The sequence below is a fragment of the Pinus tabuliformis genome, chromosome 5_2 (assembly GCF_031772625.1).
Source record: "Pinus tabuliformis cultivar Carrire ecotype Pingquan chromosome 5_2, CPIR1, whole genome shotgun sequence".
In the NCBI taxonomy this organism is placed as follows: Eukaryota; Viridiplantae; Streptophyta; class Pinopsida; order Pinales; family Pinaceae; genus Pinus; species Pinus tabuliformis.
The window spans coordinates 387,632,043-387,656,002 of record NC_142306.1 but is presented as its reverse complement, the minus strand read 5'-3'; the positions used below and the strand labels follow the sequence as shown (position 1 = coordinate 387,656,002).

General features: G+C 35.9%; 1 pseudogene; it reads right to left on the bottom strand.

Annotated features, from left to right (window-relative positions):
- Positions 1–12,833, bottom strand: part of LOC149159141 (WUSCHEL-related homeobox 11-like) — a 39,042-nt pseudogene extending 26,209 nt beyond the window's left edge.
- Positions 12,834–23,960: the final 11,127 nt, after the last annotated feature.

Below are 23,960 nucleotides of genomic sequence, written 5' to 3'. Positions count from 1 at the left end.
TAGATGTAAGGAATTTTTCCAAGATCCTTTTATATATTTTGGATATCACTATTGATACTCCTCCCAACAGGATCATATCATCTACAAATTGGCCATGGCTAATACTTTTTATGCTAGACAAGAATCTAATTCTTAAAAGCCAATCAGTTCTCCTTTCATGCTCCAAATGATTTATCAGATAATTGACCTTTATAATATACAAAAATGGAGAGAGAGGGCATCCTTACCTAAGTCCCCGGGAGGTCTTAAAGAAATGAGATCCCCTCTCATTGACTAGAGGGGAAATCCAAGGGGAGGTAATACAAAGATCCACCCATTGGATATACCTTTCATGAAAGCCCATTTTTTTCATTACTTTGAAGAGGAAGCTGTGCTTGAGCCTATCAAAATAATTTTCCATGTCAATTTTTATAGTCATGCCTTGATCACATTTTCTCCAGCTGGAATCTATTTCTTCTTGGATCATAATAACATTATCGAAAATATGCTTTCCTGGAAAAAACCCTCCTTGGTTATCAGAGATAATGTAGGGGAGAAATTTCTTGAGTCGCATTGCCAACTGTTTAAATATTATCATATAGGAAACATTACAGAGGAAAATGGGATGAGACAAAGGAGGAGGGGTTGCCTCTTTGGGATAAGGAACAAGAAAGAGGATTTTACTCCCCCTCCCATGAAAATATTCTTGAGTTAATATCCAATCATTCTCACAAAATCCTTTTGAATTAAATCCCAAAATCACTGATAGAAGAAGGCAGGGAAACCATATGGGCTAGAAGCATTATCTTGATGGAATGAAAAATAACTTGTTTTATTTCTTGGACCATTAGGGGAGATATAAGAAGAGGATTCATTTCTTCTATAACTATTTCTAGAACATGGTCTAGCACGAAAATATTTGCTTCTTTGTTTATTTGGTCTAGGGGTTTATACATATTGCTGAAGTGGTCATAGGGACTCTCTTGGATTTTTTGGAAATCGTCAAGCTTTTGTCCTTGAACTTGGATTTCTAAGATGTTATTTTTATGTTCCCCGTTCTTTGCTTGATTATGAAAAGAATTTGTATTCCTTTCTCCTACTTTTAACTAGACACTTCATGATTTTAAACACCATAATTGTTCTTCATGTTTTAGAAGAGTGTGGTAAGAATTGAAGGTTTTCACTTCTTATTGCAACAGATCTTATGAGACATATTTTGTCTCCATTTGAGTATGAATATATTCTTTTTTTTCTAGAGCTATACAAGAGATTTGGTTGTATTTTTTCCTATTTTTTAGCCATTGCTTGATGTCCCTTTTGAACCTCTTGATTTTGGATTCCAAAATACAGATTGGGCTGCCATCCACCCATTGCGACCAGGAAGATGTGAAAACCTCTGAGAACCCTGGAGACTGGAGCGAGAGAGCTCATAATAAAAAGAGAATACGGCCATAATTCAGAGAGGGGATAATGTTAATCGAGAAAAGACTATGATCAGATCCATTCCAAGGGAGGATAAGGGATTGAAGAACTAGGTTCAGAGAGAGGAAGTTTTCAGAGGCCAAGAACCTATCTAATCTCGCTACTTTGTGCCCAGATCTAGACCACTTGTTATTCCAAGTGAAGCGGAGTCGGGGGGGGGGGGGGGGGGGGGGGTTAATATCTATTAGGTGCAAGGAGTTTATAAGATCTTCCATATATTCTTGGAAATGATATCTAACTACAAATCCTCCTCTCTTCTCCTTCTGATGGATGATCGTATTGAGATCACCTCCAATAATGAAATTATCTCCATATCCTATTTTTTTTTAATCCATAAGGGATTTCCAACATTCTTTCTTTTCTTTAAAATGGATAGGATTGTAAAGGTTAATCACAGTGCATACTTGATTGAGGGCCGAAATTTTGAAGGAGGTCACTATCCAATGCTGTGTCTTACAAATGTTCAAGAGCTTAATTGATCAAGGTCCCATAAGGTACATAAGCCTCCTGATGCACCTCGAGAACTGACTACAAGGTGAAGGCTTTTATTCCAAATATTCTTCTGTTTGGATGATAGATCTCTCTCATTAATTTTTGTCTCCTCGAAGAGGGAAACAACTAGATTTTATTTCATTATCAAATATTTTTCTTTTGCTATTCGTTTGCTAGTTCTGAAGCCCCTGCAATTCTAGGAGACAATATTATTCATTACTTATTCTTAGGTTGAGTTTCCACCTTCAAGGGCCTTGTTCTTGAACCTTTTTTCCCTTCTTTACTTCCAATATTTTCTAATTGATGAGCGATAGTGCTCTGGTATCCCATCTCTTTGTCATTTTATGCTTGTTCCTTTTGGATTTCCCTATTAGTTTTCCTCCCAGTGCACCAAATATTTCTTTCTATTCATTTAGTTTTTTTAGCCTATGATTTCTCATCGGCTAGGTTGGCTATCAGAACCGTGCTTGTGTCTTCCTTTGAGGAGTGATAAGTGTCTTTCTCTTCTTTCGACGAGTCATCCGTGGAGTTATGGGAGTCTTCTAATGGCTTGTTCTCCTTAGCTGAGGTTTTTTGAGGACTTTGATGGGAGGTAGCTTGAGGAGATGGATTTGAATCTTTCTGCAAGGGGCCTTCTTCTTTGTTTAGATATGATAGTGTTTCATATTTTTTGGACTCAACTTTGCAACTTCCTGATTGGCTCAAACCTTCCTTATTTGCAATGGAATTATTGATATTTGACGTGCCTTTGGTATGTTGTGTTGGTTTTCCTTGTTGAGGTTTTTTCTATCTGTTGGGGCCTCTTCTTCTCTTAGATTGCTACCATTCATCCCCTTGTTCTCTCTGATTTTCTTGAGTGGTTGGAGATTTGGTGCAATTTCTGGTAAAATTCCCATATTCATGGAAAATTTGGCACTTGAATGGGAGTTAGTCATAATCCACTTCCTGGAGGTATGTCTTGTCATCCATGCAACAATTTATTGTTGTCAGAAGCCCCTCCTCGAAATCGAATTCAACGAATGTTCAGGCACATGCAAATAAGCCTTCATGGGGTTTTGCACAGTCAAGATATTTTCCCAAAGAATTTCCAAGGAGTTTAAAGGTGGCATCATTCTAGAAACTTTACCTAGCCCTCTAAAGGTGACATCATTCTATCAACTTGACCTAGCCCTCTAAAGGTGGCATCATTCTAGCGACTTGACCTAGCTCTCTAAAGGTGACATCATTCTAGCAACTTGACCTATCCCATAACGTTTATGACGATATCACAATTTTCCCAAATAATTTCCAATGAGTCTAAAGGTGACATCATTCCAGCAACTTGACCTTGACCTTGACCTTGAGGTTGAAGTTTGGATTCCATGGATCAAGCCCTACTTCTTAAAATCAAATCTCAATCTTCCTTGAGTTCAAAATAAAATGTTAAAAAACCCTTTTCTACAAATGAAGAAACCACCTCTGCCTTCATCTTGGGCTTTTAGTTTGTTTCTATTTAAGATCTGATAGATCAAAGTGGAAACCACCTCCCCCTTCATATTGGGATTTTATTTTGTTTCTATGTAATATCCGATAGATCAAGGTGAGGGACATAGACCCTTGAATTGCCCAATCAAACCCTGATTTACAAGTTGAAGAGCCCTTGATCTTGCTTGAGGAGTCTAGATCACAATTTTTGGGATCTCGTCATTCTTGTTCACAAACTTGGAAGAAGGGCCTTTGAAACTTAGGGCCATTTTCCACTAAGATATTGAAATCCATGACCTCTTGAGAGCGCTGGCTATCCTGGGCCTGACTAGCCATCACGACTGGTCGGCCAGTGAAAAACAATTTTTTTTAGGTCTTACAACTCGAAAATGAACTTTTAGAAAAAATCAGATCTGGAAGGCTCACAATCTTTATTGGGTCACAATGCCTAGGGGGAAGTTGAAAAAAAATTCTTCCTCAAATCAGATCCGATCTCTAAGAACCTTTGCGACTGACATGAGAAAAATGCTATTGAACAATCAGTACAAAGTTGGAAGTCCTAGGGTTACTGGAGGCGGACTTCACATCTTCGCGCCAGCCGCAAAGCTTATGGTGAAGTTAAAGTCTTCTCTCTCTCTCTCTCTCTCTCTCTCTCTCTCTCTCTCTCTCTCTCTCTCTATCTCTCTCTCTCTCTCTCTCTCTATCTCTATATCTCTCTCTCTATATATATATATATATATATATATATATATATATATATATATATATATAGATATATATATGAAGTCGAGTTTGTTTCACATATATATCTAATGTCAATTTTGTTCGTGAATAGAATGTCTCATCTTTTTTTAAAAGGATGATCTCTCTCTCTCTCTCTCTCTCTCTCTCTCTATATATATATATATATATATATATATATATATATATGAAGTCGAGTTTGTTTCACATATATATCTAATGTCAATTTTGTTCGTGAATAGAATGTCTCATCTTTTTTTAAAAGGATGAGAATGTCATATATATATATATGGCTTTTGGAATTTTAGTGTTTGGAATCGTTTTGCAGTAATTTTACTGGTGTTATTTCTTATGCAATTTCTGCTTAAACTCTATAAAAATACAAATAAATAATTAAGAAAGAAAGAGTAATAAGCTAATCACGTATGAAAAGGGTTTCTCCATATTTATCCTAGGTTTGACATTTTGTTACTAGCATTAAAAACATATAGTAGTGGTTGCAACAATGTTAGTGAGTAAAATCTTTGCACCTTCACTAGTTTCATTAGTAAACAATCATATGGATGAAAATTTATTAAACACATTTACTAAACAAGCTACAAACAAACCATATGGTAATTTCGTGATCAGATTTTAGTTGACCTTTTCAGATTTCAGTTGATTAATATTAAAATTGAAATTTTAATGAAGGACAACTTCCTATTCCAGCATAGGTGGATAGTATAAATTTCTTGGACCTTAGCCATATGAAAGGAAATGGAAGGGCCTTTGATGTTGTGCCAAGAAGAGCCGTAGAGCATGCATGTTAGATAGAAGAGGTCCTATTGTGAACGTTGGGTAGTATTGTACGCTTACATTTTGAAATATTTGATATCTTATGCTTTAAATTATGAAAGTATTCATATATAAAATTTATCTAATTTTTAAACAACCTTTCCAGCATTATATATATGTATGTATGTATGTATGTATGTATGTATGTATGTACATACATACATACATACATACATAAATTCCATCTTGACTTCCATGTTAATTTATTAAATTATTGGAGCTATTGCAATGGCACCATACTAAAGTCATCCCACAAATATTGCAATTGAAATTGCATTAACAGTCGAGAGTCTTTGAAATTGCACCACAATTGAGATTCTTTGAAATGGTTATAGTGGTGAATTGGAATTGAATTTTCAAGTGATGGTTGGAGGCTTATACTGGTGGATTGCAATGCTAATTTTTAAGTGATGTTGGGTAGATTTTCAACCTAGCGTTTTGTGTTTGTTATCACTATTACATGGAATTGGAATTAATGTGATGTGCCTTTGATTATCAAATTTGATATAACTATAATTTATTTATTATATGATTATAGGTTGTCTTTTTTAACTTGATTATTGGTTTAATTTTTAACATATCATGATTTTGTAATGCTGATTATGTTGGTAGGAAAATTGATACATTAAAGTATGAAGCAAAATTTTTATATGATATAAGTTTTAATAGTTATCTGGAGTTACATTTAAGTTTCAATACAGAAGTTAATATTTCATTTCAATATTCAATTTCGATAATGCACTTTTCTATATTTACATTGATATTTCGTTTAACATTGAATTTAATATTTGGTTTATAGTTTACAATATTATAACAACAAGGGAACAATAGAGAATAACATTATAGTTGTTTACGATGATAAACTAAAATAACAATAAAGAATAATAAATTTTATAAGTTTAGCAAGATACAATTTACACCTTACAATGTGATGGAGGACTAAACTATAAAGAATAATATTTTCATGGTTTACTATGATAAACCACAAAGAATAAAATTAACAGTGATAAATGAGAATAACCATAAAAGAATAAACTTTATGAAGAAATTGAATAGAGTAAAGAAAAATTTACAATGGTTTTCCATTATTGCTTATTTTTTATTGAAAATAACAATAAAAATAATAAAATTTATTAGATAAAAAATAATTATAGAATTTTTTTTTTAAATAAATCGATTATAATTTATTTATAATAAATTTATTTATATTTACTCTAATTAAAATTTTAGTAAATATATAAAAATTATAAATTTTATAAATAAATCTATTAAAATAAATAATAATTTACAATAATAATTCATATTTAATAAAATTTATACTACAATAATAAATAAATAAACATAACAACACAATTTTCCATTTACAATAATAATAATACATTTCACAATAATAATTATAATAACAACCAGATACTTTACAATAACTATAAAGAATAACAATATTATTGTTTACAATAATAAGAGAATAACAATAAACTTTTTCAATAGTAACAATAAACTTAATTATTATAAAGTTCTTCCATGATAAAGACCATACAATTATAACTTAATATAAAAAGAGTAAACATAGTTGTATATAACATGGGACATTAATATTGTTAATCTATCAACTTTATAAAAATTAGTTAATTACTATTTAATAATTTATATAAATATATAGTCTACCAATAAGTCATATATAAATATAGTTTATCAATAAGTTATACGTCATATTTAATAATTATTTTATTAAAATAGAGATATATATTATATATAATATATATATATATATATATATATATATATATATATATATATATATATATATATATATATATAAACCTTGATAAAGATGAATGTTCACTAGGATGAATATGATTTATCAAATAATATAGTATTATATTAATATCTATGAATATAAATATATATCTATTAGCTTATTATAATGGTAATTAATTATATAAAAATTAGTTCACCACTTCAGTAATGGTTTATATAAATATGATTTATCAATAAATTATACTCAATGGTTGTTCTATTAAGTTAGAGAGATAAATTTGTATAATCATACATAAAACTAGAATGATATAAATATTAGACATCAATAACTATAATTATATATAAGAATAATTAGACACATTGATGTATGAACATAGTTTAGACATTAGTAAATATTTATATACAAATATTAGTAGATGTTAATAAACATTAATAAATATTAGTAGAAGTCAATATATTAATTAATAGAAATTAACACAATTATTAATAAATGAAGATTGAAGTTGTAATGTGATTAACACAATTAATGTTGCAATGTGATGGACAACAAACAACATCACATTTTAACATCATAATCTGACAAACAACAAACAATGTCACAATGTGATGAATACAATATGATGTTGTAATGTGATGGAAAACAAATGATGTTCCAATTGGACAAGAAATGATGTCACAATGTAATAAACAACAATTGGCATTGCAATGTGATGGGCAATAATACGCTTTGCAATGTCATGAACAACAAATGACGTCGCAATGTAAAAAACAACAAACATTGCAATGTAATGAACAAAAAATGACATCACAATGTGATAAACAACAATTGACATTGCAAATATGACAAACAACAATTATTTTGTAATACGATGAACAACAAACAACATCATAACTAGACCAAAAAATAATGTGACAATGCAATGAATAAATATCAAATTTGTAATGTGAAAAACAAAACCATAGCTAACCATGACTAACTAATTGTTGACAATGATCAAACACAGTCAACCGTGGTCATCCATGGTCAATCATAGTCGACCATAGACAACATGATCAACCATGGTCAACCTGGTCAAGATGGCCAACCTGGTCAACCAATGTCAAACATGACAAAACCATATTCAATCATGGTCAACATGGTCAACATGGTCATCTAAGTTAAATGATGACAAGGTTGGTTAACCATATTCACCCATAGTCAAATATATATTCACCATGGTCAACCATGGTTGGTCCATGGTTATCCATGACCAACCATGGTTGACCATGCCCAACTATACTCAACATGGAATACCATGGTCACCTATGGACAACAAAGGTAAAACATGGTCAAACCAAGGTCAACCATGATCTACATGGTTAAGCATTGTCAACCATGGTCAACATAGTCAAGCATGGTTAAACATAATCAATCATTGTAAATCTAATCAATTATAGTCTACTATAGTTAAACAAGGACAATCATTAAGAAGAAACTTTCAATAGAAATCACATAGGAGAATTTTTGCCAACGCGTTTCAAACCATCTAGTGTGGTTCATCATCAGGATACGATGAAGAGGAATATCTAGGCAAAAGCTTAAATAGAGAATGATGTAGAGACCCCTGGTTCCGATAACGACTATAAAAATGACTAGTTTATAAGTAATATATATATATACATATATATAAATAACTAGTATATATATAACATTAATTATTAGTAATAGGCTAAATTCAGATAGAAAAAGAATAAAAAAAATTCAAAGTCAAACTTTAAATAAGGAGTGAGGTAAAAAAATAAAAGAAATCAAGACCCATTACTAAATAAATGAGTCAAGACCCTATAATAACTAAAAAATTCTTATTAATTTAATGAGAAAAATGCCAAAATGCCAAAATAATCATAAACATAAAAATAAAAATAAAATTATAATTAAAGAAAGACTAAGAAACAAAGTCAACTATAAAATAAGGGGCCAAGGCCCTAAAGATAATTCAAGAAATTAATAACCTAAATAAAGTCTAACAAAAATGCAAGCTAAGAAAGATTAGGACGATAAAACTATACTTAAACGAGGTGGTAAAAACCAATCCAAAAAACTTATTAACAAAAACTTTGGGAAACAAAAAACAAACACATAAAAAAATAAAAAAATAAATAAAATTTAAAATGAAGAAGATAGGATGGGGACCCAACTTATGCTAATATTCCAACCACCGTCTCTATTCAAATTATTGGGCCTTTTTTTTCATTTTTTAGGGCCTCCCTAAATTTTCGATGATGGAAATGACTAATCCTGGCAATGACTTGGGCACCCTCAATGCATATGTGATACTTAGATTTATCAGCATGCTCTGCCAAAGTAGAGGAGCGGGTCCTACCATTCTTAATGTTAGTGGCGTGCTCATGAATCCTTTGATTAATTGAGCAATTGGTCTCACCTATGTAAGTAGTCCCACAAGAGCAAGGGGTAACATAAACACCTTTCAATTATTTAGGGTCCACCGAGTCTTTGACGAATCTTAGGGAACTTCAGATGGTATTTAGAGGCCTAAAGGCTAAGGGAACCTTATGTTTCCTTAAGATCTTCGCAATCTTTTGAGTGGTCCCTTGGATAAAAGGGAGGTGTTTCCCAAAGTTTTTGTTAATAAGTTTTTTGGATTGGTTTTTACCACCTTGTTTATGTATAGTTTTATCATCTTGATCTTTCTTAGCTTGGATTTTTGTTAGAATTTATTTAAGTTATTAATTTCTTGAATTATCTATAGGGCCTTGGCTCCTTATTTTATAGTTGACTTTGTTTCTTAGTCTTTCTTTAATTATAATTATAATTATAATTTTATTTTTATGATTATTTTTTGATTTTGGCATTTTTCTCATTAAATTAATAAGATTCTTTTAGTTATTATAGGATCTTGATTCATTTATTTAGTAATAGGGTCTTGATTTCTTTTATTTTTTTGACCTAGCTTGTTATTTAAAGTTTGACTTTTGTTTTATTTTATTCTTTTTCTATTCAAGTTTAACCTATTACTAATAATTAATGTTATATATATATTACTTGTTTATTATTGACACACACACACATAAACTAGCCATTTTTATAGCCGTTATCTAAACCAGGTGTCTCTACATTGCTTTCTATTTAAGCTTTTGCCTAGATCCGTCTCTTCATATTGTCCTAACGATGAACCACACTAGATGGTTGGAAACGTGTGAACAAAAACTCTCTTATGTGATTTCTACTTAAAATTTCTTCTTAATTCAATATGGATCACACAAACCTGAATTAGAAATTAAGGTCAACTATTGTCAACTATAACTTACTATATTTAACCATACTCAACCAAGGTCAGCCATGTGTAACATGGTCAAGCCATGGTCAATCATTATCAACATATTCAACCATAATCAACATGGTTAACCATTATCAACATGGCCAATTATAGTACACCATGGCCATTATTAACATGGCTAATTATAGTACACCATGGTCAACCTTTTTCTCCTACGTTGAACATGGTGAACCATTGTCAACCACAATCAACTATATGCCACATGGTCAACCATACTCAATTATAAGGTATCATAAACAACTTTAGTTTAACATAAACAACCATAGTCACCTAAAGTCAAAGATCTATTAACCATACTCTATTATCAACCATTACTATATTTAAACATAATAAACCAAAATCAACCATAATCAATTATGAATCATGATATATTAATCCTCCCTACTTATGTAGCCGTGATAAACCAACCATGGTTGATAAAAAATAACGAAACATAACAATAATGTAATAATTTATTTTTGTTTATGATTCAACCTATACTTCACAGTTCACACATGTTTCCAAGGAATTATACTTCAAAGTTAGGGATTTGGAAGGTGCATAATTAAAACTTTGTGCACCTGAATTGTTTACTTAGCATCCATTAATAGAAACTAATAATTCAGCACGTGAGCCACCCAATTTTGGGCCCCGTGATCGTGATGAGGTCCATAGCATAACAAAAATGATTTAAACTAATGCCGTACAGTGCCACAGGCCTTTTGTTTTGGTACCATAGAATATAAAATATCAATTTATAAATAAATAAAACATATAGCCTCGATATATCAAATCCGAAGTGTCGAATCTAACCGTAACAGAGAATTTTGCTGCAAAAGCAAGAGTGTTCAACGAGAAGCCGAACCAGGAAAGCAGATCCACCATTGATAAAATAGCCTTCATATCTGCAAAAATAGAATAAAAACGTACCCATAAGGCCACTCAGATCAAACCAATACATTTCTAGATTTAATATCGAGAAATATACCCGTAAGGCCACTCAGATCAGACCAATACACTTCTATATTTATTTAATTTTTTGAGACTTAATTATACTAAGGCTGATTCCATATAAATGAACATAAGGAATATGTATAGCATACCAAGAAATATTTAGCTCCATGCTCCATGCTCCAGGCCTTCCAAGGTGAATCCCCATTCATTCACTAGCACCAACTCGCCAGAGGAATGGAGTAAAAGAGCATCATCCCCGAAGAAAGCCCTGAAGTTCAGGGGCTCCTTGGGGACTTCCATTGGAATGTCATTGATGAAGCGTTAGTCACGGAGTCCTCCTGCACACCTCCTGGAGTCCTCCTGCACACCTCCTGGAGTCCTCCTGGAGACACGAAAACAATTGTGTCACAACAGAGCACAAATATATGTATATGATATGTTGGCAGCTTGAAATTAAGACATGGTTACAATACTATTCCACTAGTATCAGTGCCTATGTACCTTCATTCAAAATTCCGCTGTTTCCTGTTGTCCCTGCCCCTCCTAATGCTTGCATGTTACTGCATTGAGTATTGCTCATTTCTTGGTTCACCTGCATCTCGTAATGGTTCCCGGGCAATGAAGATACTGGCACAGTAGACGATGAGGGGGGTTGATTTCCAACCGTTATAGATTTAGACTGCACTGATGTTGACGTTGATGTTGTTGATGTTGATGCAGTTGAAGATGTGGTCTTTGCACGCATGGGGCAAGGTTTAGACTTTTGTGCATCTTGGACATGTCGCTTTCGCTTTCCTCTGGCCTTTGTATTCTGGAACCAGTAGAACACATTTACATCACCAACTTGCCCGAATTCTTCGAGCTGTGCTCTGATCCTTTTTATTTCTTCTCTGGGAGGGTTTACCACGCCAGAATTGAATATAGCTTCCAGGATCTGGATCTGCTCTGGTTTTGGATGCCATCTTGACTTTGTTGTGGGCATGCTCGTTTCCTTCTCCCGCAAATAATTACGTGACAATGCACCTGCTGTATGGAAAAAATATTTATGAAAACTAATATCAAATCTCTATTACTAATATTGCCAATTGCGGTATGAAATTCTATCAAAACTTAATCTTTTACTGTACATGCGACTTTTATCTTGAAATGGCACATCAATTTAAAACCTAAAGAAAATAGTTTTTATTTCGGTCAGAGGGTTAGAGGAAGGTATACTCTTAAAGAGTTAATAAGGCTGTAAGACAACAAAACCATATTCATATACTCAAAGCTATTACAACAATTTATATTTATAGATGCTATTGCAATATTTACAGATCCCAAGCCATTATAACAACATTTATCAACATATTATAGAATTATATCATTAACATAAAATAATAACCATTCCCCCAACTTAACATTATCAAATTACAGTTTGATTAATCAAACTAGCTGCGATCCCTATGTCACTACCTATATCAATCTGATGACCGAGAAAGTACGAGCTTGATTATGTAAAATATTGCTGACCTTATGCAAATGCAAATGTAAACATGATTGAGTGTATTTGTGTATACGAGCTTGATTGAGTAAACATGATTGAGTGTATTTGTGTATACGAGTAAACATGATTGAGTGTATTTGAGTAAATGTTTATGCAAATGTAAACATGATTGAGTGTATTTGTGTATACGAGCTTGATTGAGTAAAATATTGCTGACCTTCAGAATATGTTGGCCTCATGGCTGAAAAATTAGAAGTTTCTGGCAATTGATTAGAGGACTTTGATTTCAGGAACATTCTGGGCCAATGCTTTTTGGAATTCATATTGTGCGAAATGGAGGGACCACGTCTGATCTGCAGGAGATATTTTGCGTAGTTGCCTTTGACCCGCTACTTTGTTGCTGCTCCTGCAATTTAGACTCAACGAAAACAACGAAACTACACTGGGCTCTCCAAGAAGTGTGAATAGATCACTATCACATTTCTCAATTTATAAAGCACCCAGAAATGCCATGATCAAGAAAATAGTATAACTGAATAGCTGCAAGCTCACAGTGGAATGATTTCATGGTGCAGTTAGTTACATAAGGGCATTGAATGGTTCGTTGAACGCCAATGATTTGAAGGTCAAATGACAATATGGCTGTCTGTGACCTAGGAGTCACAGTGCAAATGGTTTGAAAGTCAAATGAAAATATAACCTAGGACCCAGAGGGCATGAATGGTTGAACACAAATGGTTTGAAAGTCAAATAACAATGTGGCTGTCTGTAACCTATGATCCAGATGGCATTGAATGGTTGAACACAAATTGTTTGAAAGTCAAATAACAATATGGCTGTCTATAACCGAGGCTCCAAAATACTCTCTTGCAGAGGGTGTCTATGGAATATTAACGACGCCTTTTAACTTAAGTTAACATGCCATATTTAATATTTAATGTATAACCGTGATCATTGTCACACTATATATCTTTTATATTTGGGTGCAATCTCATCATCTCTTTTTTTAATTTTCCAAAGTTGGAATGGGTGGGTTAAAGAAAAAATAAGAGTATGAATTTTTGTTATTCCATTTTTATTGTTTTAAATATATAAAGAGAATTCATATTTTGTTTTTTTAATAATTAAAATTTATCGATTATAAAACTTAAATTTATTATTTTATTTTTATTTTTATTAAATTTAAATAAAATTAACAATAAAAAAATAAAAAAAATCACATAATTAAACCTTACCAAATTTCAAACAAAATGCAAATTAAAAAAATCAAATAATTCAACCATACATATTTATACTTACAAAATCTACACCAAATCTATACTCAAAAATATTGAAAAAAAAAACAAAACATAAAATAATTATACTACATTTTCTATACATATGTAATACTTTTTAATGCGGTCTTCATCTTACACTCACATTCCATGGTCAAACTGCATAGACTTCAGATTATTGGCATAGTAAAAATTGCTTTAACCACTATTAAATAAATTCTTTGAAATAAGGATTTTTTTTTTGACATCAACATATGAAGAAATAAGTATTTTTATTTCACAACAACATATATTGTTGTTTTCTTATTGAAGATGTACCATAAAATTTAATAGTGATTAATGTAAATAAAAAATTCCAAAAACCTATAAATATAATAATTAAAAATAATCTAAATATAATACTTAGAATGAGGGAAATCAATTTTTTCTTAATTACTATCTCTTTTTTACAGAAGTTGGGCTTCTTTTTTGTTACTATTTCTAAAAAGGAAAGAATAGGATCTTTTTGTGGTTTTGTTTCATATGATATTATAAAGATAATTTTATGGGAAGTTGAAGACAATTTTAGTTATCAAAGTAATATTAATAAAGTAAAGAGAGGTGTAGTTTGTGACGAAGTAGATTTCAAGTTAGGTTAGTTATTTTGTATAAATTTTGTTATTTGAAATTAATGGTGAGGTTATTTATCTATTTTTTAAATTTTAGATAAAATTGTTTTAAATTTAAGATATAGAAAATGTGTTATAAGATAGTTTATTATAAATAAGTACTAGCACAATTACAATCAATAAATGTGACTGATATATACTTATACTGATAAGTCTATATCAATTACATGCAAAACCACATTATTAAATGTAATTAATATACATCCATAAACATCAATAGATATAGATTAAATATTTATATATATATATAATAATAATAATAATTATATTATAAAATATTATTAACATTATATTATAAATAAGCTAATAGTTATAACAATTATAATAATCATTTGAGGAGAGCTATCTCAACTAGTATTTCAATCATTTTGCAAAAGAATATTGTATATAAATGACATATGCATTGAACACCCTTTTCACGAATGAGATTGCACTCATTCAAACGACATATCTCATACGAATGAGCATAACATGTTTCCCTCTTGAAGAAATCTTTCCAGATGGAGCTTTGAAACCTGCTCGACAAGGGCTAGGGTTTCTCTGCAGTCACTTCTGAAGCACCTTACCCTTTGCTATCACCCTAAATCGACTTTCCCTGCTGCCGTACCTGACGCCGTTTCAACCTTCACCACTTACCCCATTCGCGGTTTCATATTTTCACCTCCCGTGACTCCGTAAGCATTTTTTACTGCCTCCCCCATCCAGCCCTTGGTTACACTGTGACAGTTATTCACAAATTACGGAGGCAATTGGCGAGAAATTTTCGGGAGCGGCTATGGATATGGACATGGTAGACTATTCGGAAGACCCGTTAGAGGGTGCCTCCATCTGGACGACTCCCCATGTGACCACGGAAAGCCTACTCCCTTTCTGCAACTATTTTTCGGACACCATCGCGACCCTGCCCTCGATCTCGGGGCCCTCTTGCTCGATTGTGACCTTACTTGAGCCCTCCCCCTGCTAGATGGCACTCTCCACCCCACCCCCATCGCCATCCTTACTACATTTTGTGGCCAGTTTCATTAACCCTAACCTAGCTGCCGTTTCCTCGGACTGTCCTCCTCGCCCTCGTTTGCCGGTTCTCATATCCCCCCCTACCCTCTCCCCGAAGAACCCTCGATTATAGTTCAGGGGACTCCCCTTGCGACTCTTCTATCTACTCCCCTCTCTGGTAGCTTCATATGAATCCCTCCACTCTCAGACGCCTTCCCCACCAGACTGCACCTGAACCCTGAACACCCTCAACCAAACCCTCCTTCAAGCGAATGCCAACAGGACACCACCGACACAGGTCATCGACCGAGCAAGAAACACAAGTGTGTTAAATCTAGGGTAGAAGAGGTCATCATTCGCCTTGGTGAGGATATTCAGTGGGGAGACACAATGGACATAGCTGACCAAGTCTTGGTTGGAAGGGTTCAGGTTAGGAGCTACACCGAGGCTCGATTGAAGTTATGGATGTCGGAGGTATGGGGAAAACACTTGGCCGAATTACCCTTCGTCTAAACCTTTGTAAGAGGATGGTTTGTGTTGCGTTTTGCTAGAGCTAAGCATATGAATTGGGCCCTGTCCTCGTTATGGCACATTGAATAGGCCCCTGTCCTCCTGCGCTGATGGAACACTCTTTTCGACCTAGAGAGAGAACAGCTAGGAGTTGGGCCAGTATGGGTCCATCTACTAGGTTTACCCCTTCACTTTTGGTCTTAAGACATCTTTCGGTGCATTGGAAACTCTCTGGGCTCCTATTTGGAGCATGATAAATCATACCTCTCCATTGGTATGATGGAATACGCGAGGATTTTGGTTCACCTAGATACCAGGGAGGGTTTACAGGAGCACATCACCCTACAATGGAGGAATTTCTCCCGATTGCAGATACTTTATTACGAGGGGGTTCTTTTTCGATGCACAAGGTGCCACAATGTGGGTTACCTATATAAGGAATGCCCTCTAAATGGCAAGGCTTGAGCAGGGGAAAAAGGAAAGACCATACCTACAAAGGACCCTCAAGCTCCAGAGAATCCACCCTTATCTGAAGATGTAGTGACTCACACTGTCTCTGTTGCAGCAGTGGAGGAACCAGTCAAAGAGGCCACAAAGAAGCATGGCAAAGCACCATATCAGCCTCCCTCACCTCCTCTGACCAGGGAAAGGGCGACTACAGAGGCTGTGCTCTCCACGGGTATGTTCGACTCTACCCCCTCCTCTGTACATCTCTCTTCTCCATCTGTTTGCTTGGCATTTACTTTGGTTAATTATCAGGCCTATGTTTCCATTACTCAGCCTCCCGTTACCCTGTCATGCTATCTTCACCACCCTCCCCCCATCTTCTCTTGCACCCCGCTATCCTTTCCGAAGGTTGTTCCCGTAAAATCCTCTGACTCTGAACAAGGAACCCTATCCCCCAGATACCCTCTTCGTTCCTGGGTACGTTCACATGCCCCTGATTCCATGGGCATTGGATTGGACACCCCCCCATTCCCCTGAAGCCACCTAGAGGTCGACCTTCCTCCTTGTCTAAAGAAAAATTGCAGGCTAGGGAGAAGACAACATCTGGAAGACAACACTATCGATCAGGTACTTAGAGAATTAAACACCCTGGATGCTCCCCCCCATGAAGCTTCTTTCTTTCAATTTTTGAGGGTTAGCTAGCCTTGGGAAAAAATTAGCTCTTCGTAGACTGCTTAACATTGAATCGGTTGATGTCCTTTTCCTCCAAGAAACTCCGGGTCTAGCTAATGCTATCACCCTCCTGCTCAAATCCTGGCTCCCTGGATGGTATTTTCAATCCCTTGATGTTAATGGATAGTTGAGAGGTATAACCTCGTATATTAATTCCCGCACCATAAAAACATGTAACATTTGGGGTGGCATTGGACACATAGGGGTGGACATATACTCATCATATCTCGACACAGATATTAGGATCATCAATGTGTATGGATCTTGCCAAAACCAGGCTAAATACTAGAATCGTTTGATGAACACTAATCTCCTACAACAGGACAATATAATCCTTGGGGGGGACCTAAATTTTTCTATTGGATTCACGGAATCCTAGAGACATCATGCCCAGATTTACCCCTATCTGCATTCTTCGAGAACATCCTGGAGAATCACAGTCTTATTGATATCCCATCAACCAAAATTCAACCTACCTGGAGGAATAACAAGACTGAAGGAGATAGCTTTGATAGAAGGATTGATCGCTTCCTCATAAAGGAGCGATTGCTAAGTATGGGATTTATATACCATTATTGGGTTGGATCTGGGGGCATATTAGACCATCTCCCAATTTACCTTGAAATAAAAGGAGGACTGAATAAACCAAAAGCCCCCTACAAATTCAACTCCTCCTCGCTAAGGGATACAACCTATTCTCGAATGGTAACTGAATATTGGAAGTCTCACCCCCCTGTTGCTGGAGGGAACATTGTCGAAGGTTTTGCACAAAACATGAGGGAACAGAAGAGACTATCCAAAATCTGGGCACATAATAAGAGAGAACAGGATGACCAAATACTTAGGGCAACTGAAGAAGAGATAGCTGCATTCGAAAACGATCAAGAAGGGATATACACCTCTCAAGAGCATAAGGATAAGATTACATCCCTCTTATCCAAGAGAAGAAAAATATTAAAGGACTGAGAAGCAGAGCTATCTGGCTACTAGAAGGAGATGATAATACAAAATTCTATCACAAATTTGCCAATGGGTGCAAAGCCATCAACACCATCTGGAAACTAACAAATGAGTAGGGAAACACTATGAACACCTTCCCGCAATTAGCAGGCATGACCACATCACATTTCAAGTAGATCTACAGGGCACCCCCAAATGCTACTATGGCTGAAGTCATTCGCATAGCACAACTTTTCCCTAGGTTTGTAGCTCAGGAAGCTGCCTTGGACTTCAACAGGGAGGTCCCAATGGGGGAACTTGAGGCCACGTTAAAATAGTTCAAGCGCGACAAGAGCCTAGGACCGGATGGTTGGTCCGTGGAATTCTACATGGATTTCTTCGATACACTTGGAGAATATCTTCTAAAATTTGTAGAAGACTGCTGATCAATGGGAAGATGTATGAGGCCTTCAATACCACCTTCATCACCCTCATCCCCAAATCAGAAAACCCTGCCTCCTATGATGACTTCTGCCCATATCCTTATGTAATTGCATATACAAAATCATTGCCAAAATTATAGCTAATCGCCTCCAGCCAATTTTGTCCGCCCACATTTCGTCTGACCAATTTTCTTTCCTACAAGATCGACAGATCCATGAGGTTGTTAGGACTGCACAATAACTATTGCACTCCATCTAGATGAAGAAGATGAAAGGTATGATTCTAAATCTAGATCTTTCAAAATCATTTGACAGAGTAAGCTGGCTCTACATTAGAATGCTCCTAACTCACTTAGGCTTCCCCTACGAATTTATAAAATGGATTATGTGCTGTATAAATAATGTATATTTTAGTGACCTTGTAAATGGGGTGGCATCACCCTTCTTTCACTCTGAAAGAGGACTCAGGAAGGGCTGCCCTCTATCCTCATTATTATTTTTACTCATCATGGAAGGGTTCAACAGGCTCATAAAAGAGGAACATAGAAAGGGAAGGCTTAGAGGAATCATAATTACTGACAAATGCACCCTGACACACTTACTCTTTGTGGATGACGTACTGATTTTTCTCAATGGAGGCATTGGGGACTTGACTACATTGCAGAACACCTTCTCTTTATTTCATGTTGCCTCAGGAATGGTCATAAACAACACCAAGTCCACCATAATATCCACTTGATGCTCTTCCCATGAGATATAGTATGCTTTGCACAAATTTCCTTTTACTCTACTCCACATGGAAGATGGAGCACCCATAGCCACCATCGCTTCAACAAACATCAACACCTACTACAAATTTCCTGAGAAGAAACAAATTTTTAACACCAAGTGGCTCACTAGGTTCACCATCCCAACGAAAGAAATCTTGAGGGATTGCTGGCAAGAACTTGCGAAATTCCAGGTCAAGATAAACCAGGCTTACAAGATAGAGGGGCTACACAAAGAATATCAGTTAATCGCTGCAATGATGTGTCGGCTATATGGCAAGGCCGTTTGTGATTTTTTTTCGGCACGTGGGTTCCACTCATGTATGTTGTTGCCACTCAAGGAACTATTTTTAATTAGGTGAGCATCCTCTCATCATCCTTGAGGACAAACATAGCCACTGCCTAAATTCCACCCCTCGAGCAACCTCCAAAATTTTATATGTCTTCGTACCTCCTTGATGCTGTCTATTTGAGGTGCCACTTCGAGCACTAGAGCTGTAATTAGGACACATTGGTAGCCCAACCTGTCAATTGGCACTACAAAGTCTTCTGGGACACAACTTATAGGAGCATGTTGGATGTAATTTCTGAAACATTTATCATCCCATTAGACCAATTGCTATTCAGGGAAGAACCACCTTGCATGTCACAGAGAGCCATGAGGACCATGGTTAAAGTAGCTCATTAGTTCCCCATTGATGAAGGAATAATTGTCAGGGTGTTCGGTACTCATAAATCTCCTCATGCTCTGCCCAAGTTTGTCACAGATAACACACTTCTACGAGAGGTCTGTTACCAAATGACACAGGGTTTCTTGAAGGTTTTGAACAAAGGCAAGAAGAAACCTTGACCGCATTTCCCTCTCACTATTGGGGCATATATAGTATAAATATTCAAACAAGTAGAAGCGCAAGCCAAAGAACTGGAAGGGAGCCATTTTGTTACCCTAAATTACCGAACGTATGACCTCGAGAAAGTCGTAGCTGCCCATTGCAAGAAGGCAAAATTCAGTTGCGCCCACACCAGGAAGGATCTCGAGGATGAGATTAGGAATTGGTATAACTCCACAAGGGAAATCAGCCCTAGTGAGCAATAGGCCAAAAAATATGAGCTCCTTGATGTTTTCCAGGAGGATGTAAGCCTTGGAGAAAGAACACCAAAGGGAGCTGAGGAATTAGGAAAGCGAAAAGGAAAAGCAGTTGAAGACCCCCTAAGCGGCAACGAGGAAGAAGAAGTTACACTCATACAAAGAAATTCCAAATTGGAAAGAAAGAAGCAAGAGCTAAAGAGGAAAATCGAACTAGAGAGAAAACAATCACATGAATCTGGCAACCAAAGCTAGAACGAGAAAAGGAGAAAACAAGCAGAAGAGAAAAGGCGGCAAGAAGAATAAAGGAAAGTGCAGGATGAGATAGAGAAGAAAAGGCAAGAAGATGAGAAAAGGCCGTAGGAGGAAGAAAAAATATTACAAGATGAGATATAGAGGAAAAGGCAAGAAGAAGCTGAAAAGCAAAGACAAGAAAAAGAAGCTGCAAAGAAAAACCAAGAGGAACAATAAATATTAGAACAAGAACTAAAGAACATGGAGGAGGAGCTAGAAAGGCAACATGCAATAGCAGAAGGGGAAAAGAGGCAACAGGAGGAGGAGCTTAGGATAGACAGGGAAAATGAAACTAAGGTAAAGGAACAAGGAGAGACAAGCAAAGCAGTCGACTCAGGATCAGGACACAGTGAGCTTCCTCCTTTGGATGTACCTCCCATTACTCCCCTCACTGGTGGACACTTTCTCCTCCGAGAGCTAGGCATCTCAAAAGAGCAAGACGAAGAGGTTCTAGATCTAACTAAAATCACATTTGATGAAGTAAACCTCAAAATTATACAGGAGAGGAAGACATCTTACAGTAGGAACCTAGCTGACCCATTGTCAGTAACTAAGGCAATGGATATTGTGCCAAATATCACAATAAATCCTCAAATGATCACCTCTGTTGGAACAACATTTGTGGCTGCCACAGAACACAATGTAGCCCGAATGAATAAGCAAATTTCAAATTTGCAAAACAAGCTATACACATCTGAGCAAAGGGCCACCGCTGTGGAACAAGGGAAGAGAAGGATGGAGGAGGAAAATGTGACACTCTGCTTATTACACACAAGCTCAGCTAAATTCCAAGCGGTAGTCACATTAGAAAAATAGATCCTAAGGGAGACTATGGTAGTAGTTTATGAAGAAATGAAAAAAATGCACCACACTATAACACCCATAGTGACCATTCAAACTCACTCAAAAGAAAGGGTTTCCATTCTCAAAGAGGCCATGACCGCATTAGATAAAATACATGAGTGATTTGAAAAATACCCTGAAGTCGTGACAATAGTCCCCAGGAAATATTGGATTGCTATGCAAAATACCAGGTTCCAACTTTGTATCAAAGTTCACTCCAGAGAAAAATTGGCCAAAGATGCGGAGAGGGTGCTTGCCTCCTACAGACAATTGTTTAGTAGTTTGGAATTAGTGATCCAAGTACATGGGGCCCCCTCCATAGGAGAGATTGGATAGGTAAAAAATTAGGAGGAGATCAACAATGAGGTGCAGGCATTCATAGAGACATATAGACAAGCCGCTCGCACGGGAGATATGTCGATCTCAAGAGAAAATATCAAGCGTTACATAGTAGAACTAGTGAGGCTCTACACCAAGTTAGGTACCTTGAATAATCATGTACATGACAAACAAAATACCCTTCTCCTGGACGCACTGGAATGCTTACACCGACATGATGAAGGCTAGCCACAGATCTCTCCCATCGCAGCAGAATACAACATATGGCACACTTACCTGATAGAAAAGCTCAGGCTAAACATTCCGAAACTTGCCATCTGTAGAATATGAGGCATTGGTGCTCAGTCTAAAAAAGGCTATTGACTTAAGAGAAAACTTCCTGAAAGTAATTGGGGCTTCGAAAATCATTACGAGACAGGTACACAATACCATCCATTGTTTGTCCCTACATTTGAAGAGCTACTAGCAAGAGGTATGACATCTCATAAATTCTTTTAAAGCTTTCAATGTCATGTCTATTCCTAGGTTTAACAACGCTGTTGCTGATACTCTAGCTAATTCCGCAGTTAGGTTCACACCCCTTAGAGATGGTTTTTCTATTGAAATTGTGTGTAAACCAGTAGTACCAGACAACATAACTAACTTGCACGTGTTCAATGATGACCAACAGATCCTGGAATTCATGGCAAACGTGGAAGTATTCAAAGATGCAGCTATCAACGAAGAGGAACATGAGAAATAATTACAAGATGAGGCGGATTCCCGGAAGGGAGATCCCTTACCAAAAGGAGTGGTGTCATTGGAAATTTTTTTTGACCTTCAGAATCATTTCAGAGGTCCGCCAAATGCCAAGATGCATAGTTCCACTCTCTTGCATGGGCAAATCAATCCTGAAACTGAGTCTAATCCCAAGTACATTTAACTTGGGAACATGGTTCACCCCAGAGGAAAGACAGGCTTTCATCAGTTTGTTTTGAAAGTATTGCGATGTATTTCCTTAGACATATGATGACTTGAAGGCATATGATACTCGGATTATTCAGTGTGTTATCCCTACGAGAGAGGGAGTCAAACCATTTCAGCAGAAACTGAGGAAGGTGTACCCCGCATTGGAACCCCTCATACAAAAGGAGTTAAAGAAATTGCTGGATGCCCGCATTATTTTCAAGGTCAGACACTTGACATGGGTATCTAATTTGGTGCCAGTAAGGAAAAAATCCGAAGAAATACGCCTATGCGTCGATTTCCGAAACCTTAATCAGGCATTGGACAAAGATAACTACCAAATTCCCTCCATGGAGCAAATCCTCCAAACCATCTCAAGAGCCGAGGTATTTTCTCTACTGGATGGATTCTCCGGTTACAATTAGGTTTTGGTATCAGAACCAGACCAGATTAATAAAACATTCCAAACGAAGTGGGGGATATTCACGTTTTTCCATATTGCATTCAGATTCATAAACACTGGGGCGACTTTCCATATGGCTATGTATATCAATTTTCGAGGGTTAATGGGTCAGAGTGTGGTGGTCTACCTAGACGACTTCACCGTTTAAAAAAGAAGAAGAAGTGACCATCTACAACACTTGAAACAGATTTTTGAAAGATGCTGGAAATATGAGATCTCTCTCAACCCTAAGAAGAGCATATTTGCGGTTTCAGAAGGTAACCTGCTAGGCCACATCATCACCAAGAAAGGAATCACCGTCGACCTAGACCATGTAAAATCCATAGCACATATCCCTTAGCCGAACACTAAGAAAGGTATGCAATCTTTCCTCGAAAAAATTAATTTCCTTCGCAAGTTTATTTTAGATTTTGCACAAATTGTTAAACCTTTACAGAACATAATAAAGAAATATATAGTTTTCAAATGGGATCAGGAGGAAAAGGAATATTTTGATTGGATTAAAGCAGCTATTGCAGAAGCACCTTCCCTTTCAAGCCTCGATTTCAACAAAGATTTTACCTTGTACACTTTTGCTTCAAATTCATCATTGACCGCGGTCCTTGCCCAAAAGGAATGCGATCATGAAGAACATCCTCTATCATTCATGACTACAGGACTTCGAGGGGTTGAGCTAAACTACCCAGACATCGATAAGTAGGCTTACGCT